Below are 20960 nucleotides of genomic sequence, written 5' to 3'. Positions count from 1 at the left end.
TGGCATTGGTCAGATCCAGGGAGAAAAACTCCTGATAGAAGGCCCACATGCACTGGCACATCTCACCTGGATCCATGAGTGGGGTACCTCTTGGCCCCCTGAGGGTTGCAGGTGCCGATGTATGTGGCTGCCTGGCAGAAGAAATCCACCAACTCTGGGTCTCTCATAGGGGCATACATGTTCAGAAGGTTCAGAACCAGCCCCTGCACCTGGACCCAGAGGTAGAGCATGCAGCCCAGCACCACCTCAACAGAATCTCCAGCTGCAGGTCTGGGGAGAACAGGGTGGCCACCCCACATGAGGTGGCTGAGAGGTGACTAAAAAAGACCCTGCCACCCCTGTCCAGCCATCAATTTGGTTCGTGGCTGGAGTCCTCAGGGTCTCCTGCAAGAATACCATGGGGTACCCTCCCTCCTGAAGGAAGGGGAGCACCTGGCACCTCCGGAGACCCTTCTAGCAGCCATGGATGTCGAGGGTCATGATCTTAAATGACCTCATGGCTGGAGGGGTGGAGTAGATGGTTGAGCAGGGGCCTCGCACATCTCAAAACCTGGTATGGAGCTCGCCAGTTTGCATAGTGCCCTCCCACATGTATAGAGGCATCTATAGATCCAGGCATTGCAGTTTTTGGTCCCCTTGCCTTCCCCCACCAGCACCCTCACAGGGGTGAGGATGATGTCAAAATCTACCCAGAAGTCCAAGGCCTTGCTGGTGGACTGGTGGGTGAAGTCACAGTCAAGAACTGCAAGTAGCTCATCCCTGGGGACTGCTGGGACCAAGATTTCTGCAGGCTCCATGGAGCCTGCTGGTTCTTGGGTGTCCTCCTCCTGGTCCTGGGGCTCAGATGGCTCCTTAGGCACCATCTGAACCCCTCTGTCTGCTAAAACCCGGACTCTGGTTGGGACTGGCAGGGCTCTGAAGCCCCCTGAGACAGGGGTGGGAGTAAGGCTCCTGCATAAGATGGTGGGGTAGAGATGGAGCCCTGGTGGGGGGGGGGGTCTGTGCAGGGTCCTTGATGAGATCATCCCATTGATTAGGGGACCCCACCATGACCCCCTCTGGTGTGGGACTATGGAGCAGGCTGGAGGTGATGTTTTCCTGGGAGGGGGAGGGAAGAGACCTGCCAAGAACTGGGTTGACTCTGGAGTCAACCTTGGGGTCCTGGGAAAGGGGACCTCATCCCTCAGGACTCACTGGGGTGAGCCCCAGGGCCTCTGCATTCCCCAGATCAGAGGGAGTAGGTTCTGTTGCCAGGCCTTCCTTTGGGTAGGCCTCAGCATCAGCGCCCATGGTTTCAGGGGGTAGGTCTTGGTTAGCAAAATGAAGGGCTTCCTCCATGGGCTCTGCTAGAGTGAATGTATTTGGATCTTGGGTAGCACTGGATTTGCAGCTGAATAAAGGCTTTAACCTGTGGCTTCAGGAAAGCTGCTGACCACAAGGCAGAATGATGGGATTGTAGCTTCTGTTGAGAGCATGAAGTCTTCTAAGTTTCAAGAAGATCAGTGCAGAGGTTCGGGGAGAACTGCGGTGGTGTTCCTTGCTGAGGCAACAAATCCTGCCAAGTTTCAAGAAGATCAGTGCAGGGGTTTGGGGGGGAACTGCACCTCAAGCTGCGGACAAGCAAAACTTGTGACATGGGTGACACTGGGTGTGTTAAGGCACAGCAGGGTGAAAGCTGTAGGGATGGTGGCCCCTGCAGTGGCCACAATGCCTGCCAGCTGCTGAGAACATAGGTGCAGGGGGTTCTGGGGGCCTGCACCCCTAGCTGCTGACAGACAAAACTTGTGACATGGGTGCTTGTGCAACTATGTCTGTCTTGGGGCATGGGAGACACTACTGCAGGCCTGGCTGCTAAGCTACTGTGTTACAAGTTACCAATCAATCATGATTCACTCAGGGGCCAGCTCAATACACAGTAGCTATAATATAAGCAGTTAATTACCATCAATTAACACCTACAAAAGCAGAGGCTAAAGAGAGGAAGTAATCAATATAGACAATCAGCTGCCCCAAGAGAAAGACAGTCAGTTGCACAAGCACCCATGTCATGAGTTTTGTCTGTCAGCAGCTAGAGATGCAGGGTCCCAGAACCCCCATGCACCTATCTCCTCGACAGCTGGCAAGCTTTGTGGCCACAGCATGGGATACCATCCCTGCAGCTGTCACCCTGCTGCGCCTTAACACACACAGGGTCACACATGTCATGAGTTTTGCCTGTCAGCAGCTTGAGGTGCAGTTCCTCCCAAACCCCTGAACCGATCTTCTCGAAACTTGGCAGGCTTTGTAGCTTCACCAGGGGCTACCACCCCTGAAGTTTTCACCCCCCTGTGGTGTAACACACTGTTGTGACATGAGTTATGCTTTCAAGAATTTGGAGTACAGATCCCCCCAAACACCTGCATCGTTCTTCTTGAAACTAGGCATACTTCATGCTCTCAGCAGAGGCTCCCCCCCCCCGCAAGTTTCATCCAAACCAGACAAAAAACAACATTATAGATATTTCATTGATTCCCCATTATACCCTATGGCCGGATCTCTGAGGTGGCTCCAAAGTTTTGGAGCCGCTTCAGCCTGATCAAAGCAGAAACCTGGTCTGGAGCTCCGAACAAGATCCCTGGCATCTGAAGCGTCTGGATCTGAAGCTGGATCAGATCACTTCTGACTCACACAGGCCTACCTAACAATGTTAGGCCTTCCAGCATGATCCTCTGGCTGGGGAATTGGCTCCGTGGTCGGACCCAAAGGGTGGTGGTTGATGGAAGTAAATTGTCATGGTGCCCTGTGACCAGCGGGGTCTCCCAAGGCTCTGTCCTTGGACCTGTATCATTCAACATCTTCATTAATGATGTGGATATTAGAGTCAGAAGCAGACTGGCCAAGTTCACTGATGATACCAACCTCTGGGGTAAAGCATCCACACTTGAAAATAGAAGGGCGATCCAGGCTGACCTTGACAGGCTCAGGAAATAGGCGGATGAGAACCTGATGGTGTTTAACACTGAAAAATGTAAGGCTCTCCACCTTGGGAGGAAAAACCTGCAGCATTCTTATAGGCTTGGCAGTGCTACACTGGCTAGCAGTACGGACAACAGGGACTTCGGGGTCATCATTGACCACAAGATGAACATGAGACTTCAATGTGATCTGCAGCTAGTAAAGTGAGCAAAATGCTGGCTTGCAACCATAGATGTTTCTCAAGTAAATCCCAGGATGTCTTTCTCCCCTTGTACTCAGCCTTGGTGAGGCTACAGCTGGAGTATTGCATCCAGTTTTGGGCTCCAAAACTGTTGGGGAGAAGCTTGAGAGAGTCCACAGAAGAGCCACACACATGATCAGAGGTCACGAAAACAGACCTTATGATGACAGGCTGAGAGCTATGGGGCTCTGTAGCCTGGAAAAGCACAGGCTCAGGGGTGATCTGATGGCCACCTATAAGTTTATCAGGGTTGTTCACCAGGATCTGGGGGAATGATTGTTCACCAGAACATTCCCAAGGACTGACAAGGTCGAATGGTTATAAACTCCAGCAACACCATTTCAGGCTGGGCATAAGGAAGAATTTCTTTACTGTCCAAGCCCCCAAGGTCTGGAATAGCCTGCCATCAGAGGTGGTTCAAGCACCCACATTGAATGCCTTCAAGAGAAATTTGGATGCTTATCTTGCTGGGATTCTATGACCCCTGCTGACTTCCTGCCCCTTGGGCAGGGGGCTAAACTCGATGATCTTCCGAGGTCCCTTCCAGCCCTAATTTCTATGAAATGTGGTAGTGTAGGATATATGATTCCTTGTGTAAAAAGGAACAGGATGCAGCCCACCAGCTATTGTTAGGAGATAAGACAGAGGCAAGACCTAGGAGGTGAAGAAGGAGTCAGCAAGAAACGGCAATTGACTGAAAGAAGCCAGGTTCACGGTCTTACACATGTGCTCATAGCAAAAAGACATGCAAATAAGTGAAATGCATAGTAATTCCATGTTAATGAAACAAACAGTAAACAGAGGTGAAGCTTGAGATAGTAGGGAATATGGATGGAACAAAGGAGGGGCAAAGGAAGAGTAAATGTTAATGAGTATGAACTGTGAATACATGTGGAAAGAACTAATGTTCAGTGCTTCTCCCCAGTTTCTTTGGGAGCTCGCCCAAAGCCATCTTCATTCTGAATAAAGCTATTGGCTAGCAATGTGTGCTGGTGTTCACTCCCTGAGCAATGGGATTCCTGAGCAATTGGATCATTGTCTTCCTAGTTGTTGGGCACCCCATGGAGTTGGGGTCTAACAGGCTCCTGTTTGGGACAATCCAGCAGCCCTGAAACCTCCTCCATTGGGATTACCCATTTCATCTTTCCCAGGGGTGGGGTGTCAGGTACATCTGGGAAGGCCCCTGGAGGCTAGGCTGCTCCTTCTGCCCCCACCCCCAATGTGGTGGTCTTGGGAGGGGGAGAGGAGTCCTTCACACCAGAGGGCTCTAGCTGTGCCCGGTTCTTCCTCTTGCCTTTATGCCCGGAGGGGACCTGCACCCACTCAGCCATGGAGTGGTCCTCAGGTGGAGAGGCTTCAGCAAGAGAAGGTGAGGGTTGGCAGGGTGGGGCATCTATGACAGGGGTATGACTAAGAGAAGGGGGGCTCTGCTCCCTCTCTTCCCCCAGTTGCTGGTGCCCTCCCTGTGACTCCGCTAAACTGTTTGAGTGGCAGGGTCCCTTGAGCTCACAGAGGAGTGTGTAGTTGTTCCTGAGGTATCATAGGGGACTGATGGGGGTGGTGCACCAGTGGCAAGCGCACCCCTCTTTCCAGTGGGACCCACAGATGCTCTCCCCACCTGGTCAATGGGGCACTCATGATGCAAGTGCCCCTGGGCATGGCCCTGGAAGCACCGCAGGTCACCCAGTGTATAGGAAATCCTCACCAGGGCTCCCCAATAAGGAATTACCAGTCACCCCTCAGCCTCCAGCCACGCTCCCACTCCAAGTTGGATCATTACCTGGTGACAGAAAGAGTGCATGTGGCAGAGGCCAGCATCTTGGCACCCCAGTGAGAGGGCCACCACTGGGGAGATAACTATCTCCAGAGGTTGGAGCTCAGGGAGCAGGGCCCAACTGGGGATATAGGGAGGAATGGAGCTGAGCGCCACCCTAGTCCCCAGCTCTTCTAGAGGCTTGAGGGGGACTTATTCACCCTCCACCATGAGCCCCCTCTCCACCACCTTTTGTGGTCTCCAAGGCAAGGAGGAAGACCCCCTTGCCATGAAAGCAGGAGGCTGCCACAATCTTAGAGGCCCCCACTACCTGAGCCAGGGCCTGCACCTGTTGCCCTGTGGGGTCAGGCCAACACTCAAGATCTCAATATTGCGCTGTGTTAGACAGGAGGATGTAACACAATTGTACATATACAAACACACAAATCAATTAGGTGCACACACACACACACACACACACACACACACTCTACCAGCTCAGGCATATACACATCCAAACCAGCCTAGGTACATGCATACTTATCACCAATTCAAGCACATACACTATACACCCCAAAAGTAAGACACAGATAACTAATTTGTATATCATGTACATAATGCCATATACATACACACACACACACACACACAAATATACATACACACCACTCACACTAGCAACTCAGATACACACATGTTCAAAATAACTAGTCTAGGTTCATGCACACTTATCACCAGTCTAAGCCCATAAACACTACACACACCAAATTTAGACAGAACCAGTTACCAGTTAACAACACCTGCACATCCAGTACACATAAGTGGATTACTAATTTATATACCACACACACAGCGATATCCATCCATCCATCCACGTGTATTCACTAATTTACACACATACCACCCACCTACACATACACACAGGTGAGTTCCTAAGTTGGGTGTTGTGATGTGTATGTATGTATGTATGTATGTGCTTGGTGTACTCGGGATACCTGGGGAAAGGTTAAGGTAAGAAAGTAGAAGTGTAGGGAGAGAAAGTTACCAGGACCGGGATAGAACTGGTAGACTGAAGGGGCTTGGGCTGAAGAACTGAGGCTGGGGGTAACTTTAGGTTAACTGATCTTAAATCGATTAAAAGATAATGCCCAAAGTCTGCAGAACAGGGAAGCAATGCCAGCACAGCTACTGGGGAGCTGAAAAGATAGGTAGGGAGAGGGAAAAATGGGACTAAGGGAAAGTGTGGGTATTAAAGAGGGGCTCTGGGTGTGCGGAGCCAGAGGATGGCTCCAGGGCAGCTAGAGAAGTTGAAGGGAGAGCCAGTGGGTGCTGGAACCTGGAGAGAACTGAAGGACAGCCAAGAGGAGCTGGGAAGCTGCAGAGCAGGGGGAGGGGGGGAAAGATTTCAGGCTTCTTCTGAACCTTCTATAAAAGAGAGAGACGGACAGCAGAAAATCACAGGAAAAAGCAGCAGGTGGCAGGGCAGCAGGAAAGCAGAGAAAGGCAGCAGAGAGTCACAGGGAAAAGGCAATAGGAGCAGGGGAGGCTGAGAGGTGACAGAAAAGGGGAGATGAAATTGGGAGCAGGTCAGGAAGTTAGCAGAGAGGGTGTTGACTAGAGCTGAGAGAGAGTCTGGAATTATAGATAAAGAAGGGACTGGGAATTAGTAAAACATGACCCAACTTGGGGTTGCAAATGACAGTGGTTTTATTGAACAGGGAACATGGTGACACAATGCCAAATTGGTTCTCATGCACACACACGTGCACGCGCACACAATGGCAGCAGGGGTTAGAGAGGCTTGGTGCAGGGATTGAAGTCCACTGAAGTCTGAGAGAGAGAGAGAGAGAGAGAGAGTGAGTCCAAACTATAGGAGAAGGTGTGCAGGTAATATCTACCTATCCAGACTGGAAAGGGGTCCTTGTCCAGTAGATGTTATCCGGGGGGGGGGGGGAGGCGGTCACTGGCAGGGCCTCTGGGTGGATATGTGGTGTGGCATGGTGCTGTGTGTGGCATGGGTCTGTCTTCACTGCCCCTTATATAGGGGCAGACCGTGTGTGATCCTAGTAACAGGAGGCATGCCCAGGCAAGGGTCAGCCCCTGGTGTACTGAGCATGTGTGCTCCATGCAGGGATGTGTCGTTTCTGGTGTATGTAATGGTGAGAGTTGCTGGTTTTGCAGGGTCTTTTGTCTTTCAAATGCTGGTCTTGTCTCTGTTCCTGGTTGAGGTCCATGGTTCCTGGATGAATCAATGCAAGGTGATGGCCTGGCCGTTACAGGCCATTCAGTAGAGGCCTGCTACCACTGTATTTCAATCATTTTCAATCATCGGGGAGCTGATTTACATGGGAGGGTGTGACAGGTATCCGCTCTGGGCCGACCTTAATGTGGCCCACACACCTGTTCCTGGGGCAGCCGCCTGCCTACTTGCCTGCCACATCTTGTTGATAATTGATTAATCGGTGTTAATTAGCGGGATGCTGCCCTTGGAGCTGCAGATAGCGCCCCCTAGCAGTGGGGCAGTACGTTTGCTCCCCTACACCACAGTCCACACCTCACCGATGGAATAGTCGTCGACTCAGGTCTATCACTATCTGGCCCCTTCCTGTTTTCTCTGGGCCTTCCTTCCTTAGATGCACGCTCCCTCCGGTGCTAGGGCTCTTCCCGGCCCTCTCTCACTCTTCACCCTGTTCTCCGGGGCCTTATCTACAATGCTGCCCCCTCTCCGGGGCCGTCTTTGTGATGCTACACCCTCTCCTGGGGCTCACCACGCCCACACTGGGGCTTCTCAATAATGCTGCCCTCTCCTGGGGCTCTCTGTGCCCACACTGGGGCTCCTTAATAATGCTGCCCCCTATCTGGGGCTCACCGTGCCCAACTTGGGGTTCTCCGTAAGGCTGCCCCCTCTCTGGGGCTCTCTGTGCCCACACTGGGGCTCCTTAATAATGCTGCCCCCTATCTGGGGCTCACCGTGCCTGCACTGGGGCTCCTCCGTAAGGCTGTACTCCTCAGTAATGCTAACGCTCTCTGGGGCCTTCTCCGTAACGCTGCCCCCTCTTTGGGCCTTCTCAAGTGTTGCCCCCTCCTCTGGGGCTCGACACGCTCACCCTAGAGCTTCTCAATAGAGCCCCCCCTCTCTGGGGCTTGCCACAGCCACACTGGGCTTCTCAACAGTGCCCCCTCTCTGGGGATTCTCAAGTGCCCTTCTCTAGGGCTGGGGTCTATGCACCCCGAATGCTGTGCCCTCACTGGCACTGGGGTCCCCACTCAACAGTGAGTCCCCTATAAGCCCTCCTCCAACCCCTTATAGCCTCACCCAAACCACCAGTTTTGTAACAACAAAACACAAGCCCCTGGGCTGTAACAAATTGAAGCCTCCTGGCTAAAACATCAGTCCAGCCTACTAGGGAACACTCCTTCCCTCAGCAGTGTCAAAACGCTGCTCCTGTAGTCAGGCCTCACCCTTCTTCCCTGAGAGAGTTCCTTCCCCTTGGGCCACTGGCAGAGAGCTGTCTCTGGCTGCAGCCCCTAGGGTTTATAAGGGAGCCAGGCCCTGCCCCTTCTGGTCAGCTGACCTTCCCTGGTTGCCCCGGCAACCCACAGCTGGGCTCCTTATTCACTGCTAGGGCTCCCTCCCTGGCAGTTTCCCCTCTTCAGGAGCAGGGCACCTCAGTGCTCTGTGACAGAGGGGTACAATGAATCATATTGTTGCAACATGGGATGCCCAGGCAGAGGACAGAAGATGGAGGCTTGACATATAAAAAATGGAAACTTGACATGACTTTGTAAGTGAACCAAACACAGGCCTAAACCATATATCTATAATCAAACAAAAATCAATACAAAAATGATAATAATACAATATACAACACTAAGAATCAATACAAACCTAATAATTATACAATATAAAACAGTGGCTATCCAAAACCAAATACTTGCTACCAAAATAGAAATGTTTAAAGCTTATCCTAAGTTTGAGCTCACTTATACTTATCTATAGGGAATAGAGAGGGAGAGAGAAAGTCAGAAGTGGTTGGGGAAAGGTGGGGAATGTAATAAAAAAAAAAAAAAAGAAAGAAAAAGAAACTGGGGGTTTTGCCACACACCCAGGTCTTAAAGTGCAGATTCTCCCACTTGGGCAGTTGGCAGTTCATCCCATGCTTACAGGTGAGTGCCAGAAAGGGGGACCCGCTGCCTAAGCTGGAATGGCTAATGGTTTAGGGTCCAGACCCCCTGGGCTTTGGGTCTCCCTGTAGCTGCCTGTGCATAGCTGTGGTCCTGCCTCCTGATGGGCCACATTGGTGGGGTCATGGCTAGGGCCAGGGACAGGCTAGGTAGATGTGCTAGCTGGTGTAGTGCACCTGGTCCCCTCAGGCACTGGTTGTCCAAGTTTGGGGGTAGGGCCCTTGCCCTTCCCATGCCCAGCTGTGGAGGAGGCTGAACAGGAGCCCTTCCCACTGCTCTTCTCCTTGGTCCCCAGTGACAGGAGAAGGCCTTGGCAACCCCTCGGAGTGAGGGGGCTTGGCCAGGTTACAGCCCCTGGCCCTGTTGGCTCCCTACTGAAGTCCCAACTGCCCCTGCAGCAGAGGTTGCAGGCTTTTCCACCCCCAGAGGAGATTGGTTGCGTTCTGCCTCTGGGGTGGAGGCTACAGTGTCATGCATCTCCTTGGGGGCTTGGCTATGATTCACCCTCATAGTTGGGGCTGCAGAAAGGTCTGTAGGGGCATCTGCCTCCCCAGAAGTTTTCTGCCCTGCCATTGTTTCACATGGGGGCAGGGAAGACAATAAAGAAAAATAAAATATCCTGTGGGGCTGGTGAATCTAGTAGGGGCAGTGGGGGTTGTTGGGGAGAAGGGGGATAGGAAGGAAGCAGGGTGTAGCTCACTGAGCTACAGCTCTAGAGGAAAAAAAACAGGGAGGCCTATGCTTTGAGAATTTGGGGGGAGGGGGAACACAAACACAAGGGCTGTGGAAACTAGAGCTGGCTTACTCAGCCACACAACAAACACCACATCAGGGGGAGTGGATCACAGGACTTACCACAAAAGGGCAAATAACCACACAGGGCAGGCTGCTGAGGCAGATGTAAAAGATGACTGGACCAGTGGAGAGGCATTGTTTGTGGAAGATCTGTCCAGAAGTCCCTCAGGCCTCCAGCCAGGTGCTCAGCAGTAGAGCAGTAGGCAGGCAGACAAATCAAGATCAGATGCAGTTAGGTAGCTGTGGGGAAGGTTAGGAGCAGTCAGTCAATTAGGAAGTAATCCAGTGCAGCTGTGGTGTCAGGTGGTGCAAGGTGATGCAGCAGCGAATCTTCCGCTTTCCTGAGAAGGGGCAGCAGAAGTGATGGTAGGACCTATCCAGTTCAGCCACTCAGGGTGTGCTTCTGGTGAAAGTGGAGGTAAAGGTGGAGGTGGAGGTGGCCTGCCAAGGCAGCTGGGGCAGGCAAGGTTCCTTTAGGCTCTGCCAGTGACGGTGGTTGAGGGGTCCACAGATAGCTCAGATTCTCTCTGCAGGCTGTCCCCCAACCACAGCTTGGCAGTGGACTGGGCAGCAGGCCAGAACAGAGGTGCAGAAGCTGAGGTGCAGTGCAGTGCAGTGCAGTGGGCCCCTCCCTGAGGGGGTGCAGCATCATGCAGCAGAGGACCCCCACCTGGAGTGGGGGCAGCAGCAGCACCAGCAGCTGCCCAAGGCAGGAAGGGGTATGGCCAACTTACTCCAAAAGCTCTGAGACCAAGCCAGCAGCTAATAGTAGCCAGAGGCAGGAAAGGGCCTGGCCATCTTCTCCCCAGAAGCTCCTGAGACCAAACTCACAGCAGCAGCAGCTGCCACCGCCTGGGACAGGAAGGGGCATGGCCAGCTTCCTCTCAGAGGCTCCTCCACCAGAAGCTCCTGATGGCAAGTAGTCCTGAGCTGCTGGCCAGGGCAGGTTTTTATACTGATGGGTCCAACACAGGTGCTAGCCCCAGGGTCTAGCTCCCCCTGGCTGCAGATCCAGGAGGAGCCAGACAGGGTTATTTTGCCCCAAGTGGCACAATTTGCTCCACAACGAAGTGCATATCCAAGCACGTGCACTGAGGCAAAAAACCCTGGCTCAGATTTGCACCGGTTCTATTGGAGCTGCTGCAAGTGCATGTGCTTGAATGTATGGACCTGCCCCTTGTGTCCAAAGTTCTAGTTTTAGAACTGATCTTGTTCATCCTGCAACTTAGCCTAAACTGAATCAGTTCCAAATAATCCAAGATTATTTTCCACAACCACAATCCACAATCTTCTATAAGATTCTCACTACTTGCTAAAATAATATCTAAAATAACATCCCCCTCATTCATTCTGTGAGCATTTGGTAGAGAAATCTCTGTGGCACGTTAACCAAAAGATAACTGTGACCTGTAGTTATTGGTAGTATTTGTCATCCAATCTGTACTAGAGAAGTTAAAATATTACATAACTACACAATTTGGACTATTACTAAACTCTCCTAGGATCTCTTACAGTTTTTATCCATATTTGGATATGAATGTGAAGAAACAACAAAGTCCTCCACACAAGTTGATTTACACCCTTTTTACTGTCCCTTCCTAGGATAACTTTCACTCAAATGCATTCTTTTCTGTTGATGCCACTGCATTTTTTATAATTAAAATCTACCCTTTGTTGATATACAATGGTCTCATATTCAAATTCACTTTTATTTTTCTCTTTCCTAAACAGCATACACCCTTCAATACCCAGATTGTAGTCATGGCTACAATTCCACTGTGTTTCCACTCTTGAAAAAGTCTCACATTTTTCATTCTATTGTTATCCTTGACAATTATTTAACATACAAACTTACATTTTTTTCATTTCCCCATTTATAAATGGTAGAAATTAAATTAATCATCCTGTACTATTTCTCAGGACATTTTGGAGGATTAACTAAAATCTATTAAATGCTTGGAGGACCTCAAATGAAGTATAATATAAAGTGATTTTGCCTTCCTAAAAGAACTGATTTTTTTTTCTTCCTCATAGGAGAGGATAGAAAGAAATGGAGATATTTTTCTTTTAAAATTCATATGGTGCCAAAATTAGATTAAATAATAAACAGATTAGGAATGAGAGTAAAACAACGTTTTTTTGTTTTTGCAGAATGGAGAGTTGGGGGGCCTGAAGGATGTGTTACCTACTATTAAGTGACAAGTGATACTATCTTGTCATATTAGGAGTTAGACATAATATGTAATGTAGCTGAAAATTTCAGAGTTCTGAGTCAAGGACAATATAGGGATAAAGCCACAAATTATGCAAGGATCTAAAGAAGTTATATTCAAACCTATAGAAGTCTTTAACATTCAAAGTAATCTGGAGATACAAGATTAACATTTCTCAATTGATTTAGCCCTTAGTAGCATTTTCTATCTTTATACTCAAGGTCCTTATATCTTTTCTTTTTTGTCACATTATTTCCATAGGGCCTTGATCTTAAACTACCACTAAATTAGAGGAAATATAGACTTGCTAGTGTCAGCTATTATAAACTGGGTGATATGTGCAATTTCACAAAGCATCAGGTTTAAACAGCTCAAGGGGTTTTGGTTGTGTTTGTAAAGAAAAATAACAAAATGCAGTAATGCTCAACACATCATTTTATTTCCCTATACAGTCAAGTAAAATAGGAAAATGTATATAATTAAATGATTTTAAGTAATAGCGTAGGAGGTTATTTGGTTGGATGTTCTAGAAAGCAACAGGACTTTATGCTTCACTTTTGATTTATGCTTTTCTTTCCCATTGAATGTAAATGCCCTTTTTTCTTTCTTTGTACTGCTATTCATACTGTTTATTATTCTTCTGGATACCATGATATTTTTGCCTAAGGGCTAACTGTTCAAAGTTACTTTTAAGACATTAGGTTTGAATTTCAGTAACTATGTCTCCTATTGCTTGTCCTTCAAAAAAATCCAGAAATACAAACCTATTTAGCATATGGTAGTTTCATGCTATTTACTTTCACAGTCATTTTTAATCAATTGCTATATTTTCCCTTTCACATATTATTGCAGCCATTTTTTGTGTTTTTTCATTTCATTCCTAGGTGAAAACATACCTTTTCATAAGGAATAAAAAGAAAAGAAAAACAGAGTGGTTCTTTTCAGTAGTTAAGACCATTTGCATTTCAGATGGGGGAAGATATGAAAAACCATAACCAATTACAAAATGGTTGCTTTAATTCCAACTACTTTTTCTTGTCATATTAAAAACAAAAACAAAACAAAAACACCTCTGGAAAAGCACACTGAAGAAGGTTCCAACACCAGTGGATGCAAGTTCTGGTCCAATAGTAACTATTGTTCTGAGCTTCCAAAAACTGAGAGGGCTAAAGTAGTAACTACTGGGTGCATCTACATGTGAAACTTCAGTTTACTGCCTGCTGGCTAGCCCCACATTGAAACAGTTTTGTGCCCCAACCAGCCCTCTGTAGTACATTGAGCTGAGTTGGAGCAGTCCCAGGCAAGCATGTTGACCCCTCCAGGCCCTCTGCTAGCTGGGGCTGATTCGACCTGGCTCAATGTCCTATGGTCCTGGGCACATGTTCAAGTGTGGCATGCAGGAACAATAAATTCTAGTGTGATATGTGCTGAAGTTTATTGTTATGTGATAATTGCATGCATACATGCACCCACTAAGTCTCAAAAAAGGGCTGAATAACTATTGAAGTTGAAATAAGGAAAAGCAATGCACTCAGCTGGGAAAAAAAGTCCTTTGAAGGAAAGCTAATTTATCCCTACAGAGAGAAGTTAAGACAAGGCCTGTTCAGAAGATAAAAGTGGTAGGCGCAACAAGGATGGCCAAGCCTCAACTGGTTATTTTGAAATAGAAATACTTGAAGAATTTTGGGACTAGGACTTAAGTGTCACAACACCAAAGGACTTGAATCTCAACTTTGTATAACTTGAATAAATATATTGAAACACTATATGAGCGTAATTACTGTCTGGGCAGTTAGATAAAAAACAATCAACTCTTCTGGTCAACAGTTCAGGCAGAAATAACAGAACATTGTGAATTATTCTGTCAAGAAGCAATGCTGGAGGATGTCAGCACATATCTAATTTTTGGTAGTGAGAATGCATATCAGCAGAGATTACTGGGTTCTTAGGGGAAAAAATAAAGGGGGGCCAAATGCTGTCAGAATATACTGGCCACTTCGGTAGCCAGGGAGCATATTCTAGTTTATCCAAGCTAGAAGTTTAAAGAGTAGTTGGTCACTTAAAGAAAGTATTTAAGAAGATGCCATTCTAAAGGAAACTATAACTGGACAGAGATCAGCTTCATAGTATTGCTAAAAAAAAGTATTAGAACTGATAGCAGGAATTGCTTATAAACAGCACACCCCACTATACTTGAAGCAGTAGGCTTGAAGAATATTAATAAGACCTTGGTAAAAACACACTCCAAAAAAGTTGGTTTAAGAATATGCACACTGGCATAACAATGGAATTGTCCCTCCTGTTTGCTTTCACAGCAATGGTTCTATCTATCAGAAGAGTACCCATTTTGAAATTATGTATTGCTCTCACTGCAGGGACACTTTGATAGTATTGGGGAAAAAAAACTTGCAAGCAGGATCCTATCAAAGCCAAAAGCTGGCTCTAATAAAGTATTTTCTGGAAATTAGAAACTTGCTTATCATATTGTGCTGGCAAAGGAGAATGTAAGATGAGCCCAGAAAAACCAGAAGGCATTGCATTGCAGAACACAATGCCAGGGAAACTAGATGTAAGCCAGGAGCTTTCTGCCAGTAAAAATAAGGTGAGGAAACCTGGTACAGGCCATATCAAGTCATAAAGTACATAGGAAATATGCATTATGAAATTGCTTCCTCTAATGACTAAAGGAATAAAATATCATAGAAATGAATGTATTAAAATAAATTAATCCAAAGGTTTCAGAAAGGTTTTATTTTGGAGAATGCAAGCATGCCAGGGAACCCTGTAGAAGAAATAGATGCAACAGTCTATTCTTGCACAGACATCTGGATCTACTGTTACAGTAATGTCTGTAATGTGCACAATAAAAACTGAGGGTTAAAACCACAAGGCAGTCATCCACCAACATATCTGTAAAATGTATGCTGTTGTTGGAGGAAGAAACAAAATGACACACACTAACCCTACTACAAAGCAAGAAGAGACAGTTTCAAGACTAAAGTGGCAAAATCTTCTTCAAACTGGCAGGGGATTCAGAGGCAGTTACATTAAAACTACTTTTAATGTGCTCTTTCAAGCAGATTTCAAAGGATGTTGTCTTTTTAAAAACAGTTTCAATTATTATCCCCATCCCATCTGAATCCCTATTCCAATTTTTATAGTTTTACAATCACATTTTTACATATGTATTTTTACACACACACACACACACACACACACACACACACACACACACACATATAACTGGTGCCTCCTGCGTCTGCCCCCTATACATATATATAGGTGACTGGTGCCTCCTGGGTCTGGGGTGGCACCTGGAGTCCCCCTGTAGCTGAGCGCTGAGCTAGGGGAGCATGGGGAAGGTCTCCTGTGTACTTATCAGCGGACCCAGAAGTGGACCAGAAGTAGTTCTGGTCCACTTCCAGGTTTGCCGCTGAGCACATACCCCCTGACCCCGCACTCCTGTGGAATGCTCCATCCACCCCACCATTGCAGCGTTCACAAGCTTCACCTGGGTACCTTGAGGTATGTAGAAAAAGCATTTAAAGCTGTGTTTATGGCTGAATCATTGATTTTCTGAATCAGCATCAAATCTTCAGATTTGGATTTGGCTGAATTGGACCAGGACAATGATCTGAATCAGTGAATTGAATCACTACCTCCGATTTGGGCCAAACTGAAATCAAATATGGCCCATTTACACACCCCTAATATATATATATATATATATATATATACACACACACAAACACACACACACATACACAGTAAAAGCTGTGTTATCTGGTACCTTAGAAACTGGCATGCTCCATTAAATGGCATGCCGGTTGATGTGGCAAAGGTGAAACTGGAAGTGCCCACCATGGCACTTCCGGTTTCACTGAGCCCCCACAGTTCGGGGCAAAGCAACCTGTGCAGAGTCCACCTCCCTATCCCCCCAGCACACTGATGCCTGGGAAGGGCAGTGGTGCACCAGCAGCAGTGGGAGGAGTGGCAGCCCGAACAGGCAAAGACACCTGTTTGGGTCTCTCAGGTTAACCTGCATATTTGGTTATTTGGCACCCCCCACTCCCCATAAAATCTGGCACCCCCCACTCACTTCATAAAATATTTCTATCACTGATTTTAGTTCAAATACTAGAAATACTGAAATGTAAAAATGTAGATGAAGTCAACAGCTTAATACACTATTTTTCATCTTTTTCCTTCAATTAAGATTCAAGCATGATTTTTATGCCTTACCAAGTTATTTCGTAGAACATACAAGGAAAATCTCATTACGAAATAGACCAATACCTGGTCTTCTCCTCATTTTCATTTCCATATCAATTATTTTAACTAGTCAGCTATGTTATACGCTATTTGCTGTATATATACACACACCTCCCCCCCCCGCCCTCTCTCCCTCCCTCTCTCTCTCTCAGTATTTTTGTTCCTTGTGTTTCTTATGTTTCTGAATGGGCAACCCACAAAATAAGAGGCCAAATCGCTATGCATGCAGCACTTCACATGGTACAAATTAAGTAAACTGCAAATTGAGAAAAAAGAGCTTTCCTTTGATCTGTTTAGTTCTAGTAACCTTAAGTCAGTGGCAATGCGTAGGGGGTGCGTGGGGTGCACATGCACCCCCTGAGAGCGCCAGTGCACCCCCTGTCAGGCTACACTCCCTGTTTAGCCACTGGGCAGGGGAGCAAGCAGGAGCACCAGTGGCCCCCTCTGAGTGCCATCTGGGAAGCGGGGCTGCCAGCAAAAGCATCTACTCTGCTTCTGCAAAGTGGCTTTGGGACTTCCAGAAATGGTGCGGCCACTTTTCGGTGAGTGAGATCGGGGGTGGAGAACCCCTCAGTCAGTGTGATCAGCTGCTGGGAGATCCCCCTTCTTCTGGTGGTTGACTGGTGTCAGGGGGACATGTGCCCCCCTTGACTCAAGAGGCACCAGTCACCGATGCCTTAAGTGATATTTGTAACAAAAGTAGCAATCAAATTTTCAGGAAAGAATGTGATTTTGCAAATAGGTTCCTTTTAATATAATGTAATGTCACTTGAAATTTTATTTAGGACAAACTTGATTCTGCATTCAAATCAAAAATACCATTTTTCAGTCTGAAAACCAAGTTGTTATTATTATTATTATCTCACTCTACACAATTTGATTTAAGCAGAAACAGGAAAAATAGCAAGAGAATGGCCATACTTATGTTACTTTTAATCTGACCAAAACCAGACTAGTTTTGGAGACTAGTGATTTGGAAAACTGACCTGATTGTGAATGAAATTTCATCCCTGATCTCAGTCCAAGCAGGAAAAGCTTTCAAGGCTGAATGGAAAAGGACAGCACTGATATTAAAGCAGAAGTTATTTTATATATATTAAATTGACAGTTATTTCCTTTCCCTACAGGAACAGGCACCCAAGGAAGAAACAACCTGGGAGGTGCCCTCCACGGCAGAGTGGCAGACAGTCACATCCATGACCAGGGCTGCTCGCAGTATACCAGTACCAGTTCCTCCAGTCTGACTGGAGAACAGGTATGAGGCCCTGGTGATGCTGCAGGAGATGGAAGGAGAGGAGGAAACCTCTGGGCAGGAAGCAATGCCACATTCTCCATGCTCCAAACAGGTCAAGGGAACCAAGCAGACCCAGAGGAGGAGGCGTCGAGTGATAGTCATAGGCGACTCCATCCTGAGTGGTATGGAAGGACCCATTTGTCGCCAGGACCCCTCAACACGAGAGGTTTACTGCCTGCCCGGAGCAAAGTTTTGGGACGTGACGGGAATGATCCAGGCCACGATTCAGCCCCATGGTCCTAGTCCATGTGGGTACTAATGATGTGGCCAGGAGAAGCCCCGATCACCTGATGATGGACTACCATGGTCTGGGCTGCGTGCTGAGGGAGAGAGGTGCACAGGTGGTATTCTTTTCTGTCCTACCAGTGAGTGGACGTGGAAGACGACATGAGAACTGCATTAGAGAGACCAACTGGCGGCTTCAGCAATGGTGTCTCGAGGCAGGCTTCAGCTTCCTTGACAATGACCTGCACATCACGACGAGAGACATGCTCATTTGGGATGGGCTTCACCTGTCCCCCAAAGGAAAGCGTGTGTTCTTTTCTAGGTTGGTGGATCTCTTCTGGTGGGCTTTAAACTAGGCTCGTCAGGAGGAGGGGAAGATGAGGGTGGGGGAAGCCGTGGACCACCAAACCATGTGGCACCCACAAGGACAGTCCAGCCTGAAGAAGGAGAACATCGGGAACCTGCAATCCATGGGGCGGCCAGCAGTACACCACAGGTAAGCAATAAGCAGGTAAGCAATAAGGGGCCCTTTGGGCATCAGAGCCGGGGGGCAACAAAGGCACCAGTCACAGGGCTCAAGTGCCTATACACTAATGCTAGGAGCATGGGGAGCAAGCAGGATGAACTAGCACTCCTGCTTGCAGAAAACTCCTACGACTTAGTAGAGCTAACAGAAACCTGGTGGGATTCTTCCCACGACTGGGTGGTACACATTGAGGGTTATAAGCTGTACAGAAAGGATAGAGTGGGGAAGAGAGGGAGACGGGTGGCACTCTATGTCAATGAGCGATATACATCGACCCTTATCAAAACGGAATTGGAGGAGGAGAAAGTAGAAGGATTGTGGGTTAGGTTACATGGAGGTCAAGGAGAAAGGGATTTGGTGGTAGGGGTGCACTATAGACCCCCACACCAAGGGAAAGAACTAGATTTGGGGCTCCTGAGGCAGCTCTCGGAGACCATAAAAACTAGGGAGGCGGTAGTCAAGGGGGACCTAAACTACCCAGACATCTGCTGGGAGACGCAGACAGCAAAGTCCCACCATTCAGGCAGGTTCCTATCCTGTGTACAGAACCTCCATCTGATGCAGGAGGTACATGGTCCCACTAGGGGGGATGCCTTACTGGACCTGGTATTGGCAACAGGGGATGACATGGTAGGAGACCTACAGATCGGTGGTCACCTGGGGGACAGTGATCACCAAATAATAGAATTCATCATAAAACATTGAGTGGGTAAGGTAACTAGTAGGGTGAAAGTGCTAGACTTTAGGAAAGCTGATTTCAATAGACTCAGGCGTTTAGTCAAGGACACACTGCAGAGTAAGAGTTTTGAAGAGATGGGAGCCCAGGAAGGGTGGCTGTGCCTTAAGGAAATGATCCTTCGGGCACAGAGGGAGACGATCCTGATGCGGGGAAAAAGGTGGAAAGGGGCCAAGAGGCTTCCTTGGCTGACCAGAAAATCCAGAGCAGCCTACGGGCAAAAAGGGGGGCATATAAAAAGTGGAAACGGGGAGAGATTACTAAAGAGGAGTATGCCTCCTCTGCTCACACTTGTAGGGAGGCAGTTAGACAGGCCAAAGCTACCATGGAGCTGAGGATGGCATTCCAAGTTAAGGAAAACAAAAAAATGTTTTTTAGATATATAGGGAGTAAAAGGAAGGCTCAGGGTGGACTAGGACCTCTACTAAATGGGCAGAAGCAATTGGTGACGGACAGAAGGGACAAGGCTGAACTCCTCAACGAGTTCTTTGCCTCAGTGTTCCTCAGCGAGGGGCAAGACAAGTCTCTCACTGGGATTATAGAGAGGCAGCAGCAGGGCGCCAGACTACCAAGCGTAGACCCTGAGATGGTGCAGAGGCACTTGGAGGAACTGGATGCGTTTAAGTCGGCAGGCCCAGCTGAGCTCCATCCGAAGGTACTGAAGGCACTGGCTGATGTCATTGCACAGCCACTGGCAGGAATATTTGAACACGCATGGCGCATGGGCCAGGTCCCGGAGGACTGGAAAAGGGCCAATGTGGTCCCCATTTTCAAGAAGGGGAGGAAGGAGGATCCAGGCAACTATAGGCTAGTCAGTCTCACCTCCATCCTTGGCAAAGTCTTTGAAAAAATTATCAAGGCTCACATTTGCGAGAGCCCGGCAGGAAAAATTATGCTGAGGGGAAACCAGCACGGGTTCGTAGCAGGTAGATCATGCCTGACTAATCTAGTCTCTTTTTATGACCAGGTTACGAAACACCTGGACGCAGGAGTAGGGGTTGACGTCATTTACTTAGACTTCAGGAAGGCCTTCGATACGGTATCCCACACCATACTGGTGAACAAGTTAAGAGGCTGTGACTTGGATGACTACACAGTCTGGTGGGTGGTGAATTGGCTGGAGGGTTGTACCCAGAGAGTCGTAGTGGATGGGTCGGTATCGGCCTGGAAGGGTATCGGCAGTGTGGTCCCGCAGGGCTCCGTCCTTGGACTGATACTCTTCAATGTCTTCATCAGCGACTTGGATGAGGGAGTGAAGTGTACTCTGTCCAAGTTTGCGGATGACACAAAACTGTGGGGAGAAGTGGACACACTGGAGGGCAGGGAACAACTACAAGCAGACCTGGACAGGTTGGACATATGGGCAGAAAACAACAGAATGCAATTCAACAAGGAGAAATGCAAAGTGCTGCACCTAGGGAGGAAGAATGTCCAGCACACTTACAGCCTAGGGAATGACCTGCTGGGTGGAATGGAAGCGGAAAGGGATCTTGGAGTCCTAGTGGACTCTAAGATGAACATGAGTCGGCAGTGTGATGAAGTCATCAGAAAAGCTAATGGCACTTTATCGTGCATCAGCAGATGCATGATGAACAGAACCAAGGAGGTGATACTCCCCCTCTATCGGGCGCTGGTCAGACCGCAGTTGGAATGCTGAGTGCAGTTTTGTGTGCCGCACTTCAAGAGGGATGTGGATAACCTGGAGAGGGTCCAGAGAAGGGCCACTCGTATGGTTAGGGGCTTGCAGGCCAAGCCCTACGAGGAG

Source organism: Alligator mississippiensis, chromosome 6 (assembly GCF_030867095.1).
Source record: "Alligator mississippiensis isolate rAllMis1 chromosome 6, rAllMis1, whole genome shotgun sequence".
Classification (NCBI taxonomy): Eukaryota; Metazoa; Chordata; order Crocodylia; family Alligatoridae; genus Alligator; species Alligator mississippiensis.
Note: the sequence above shows the minus strand (reverse complement) of the source record.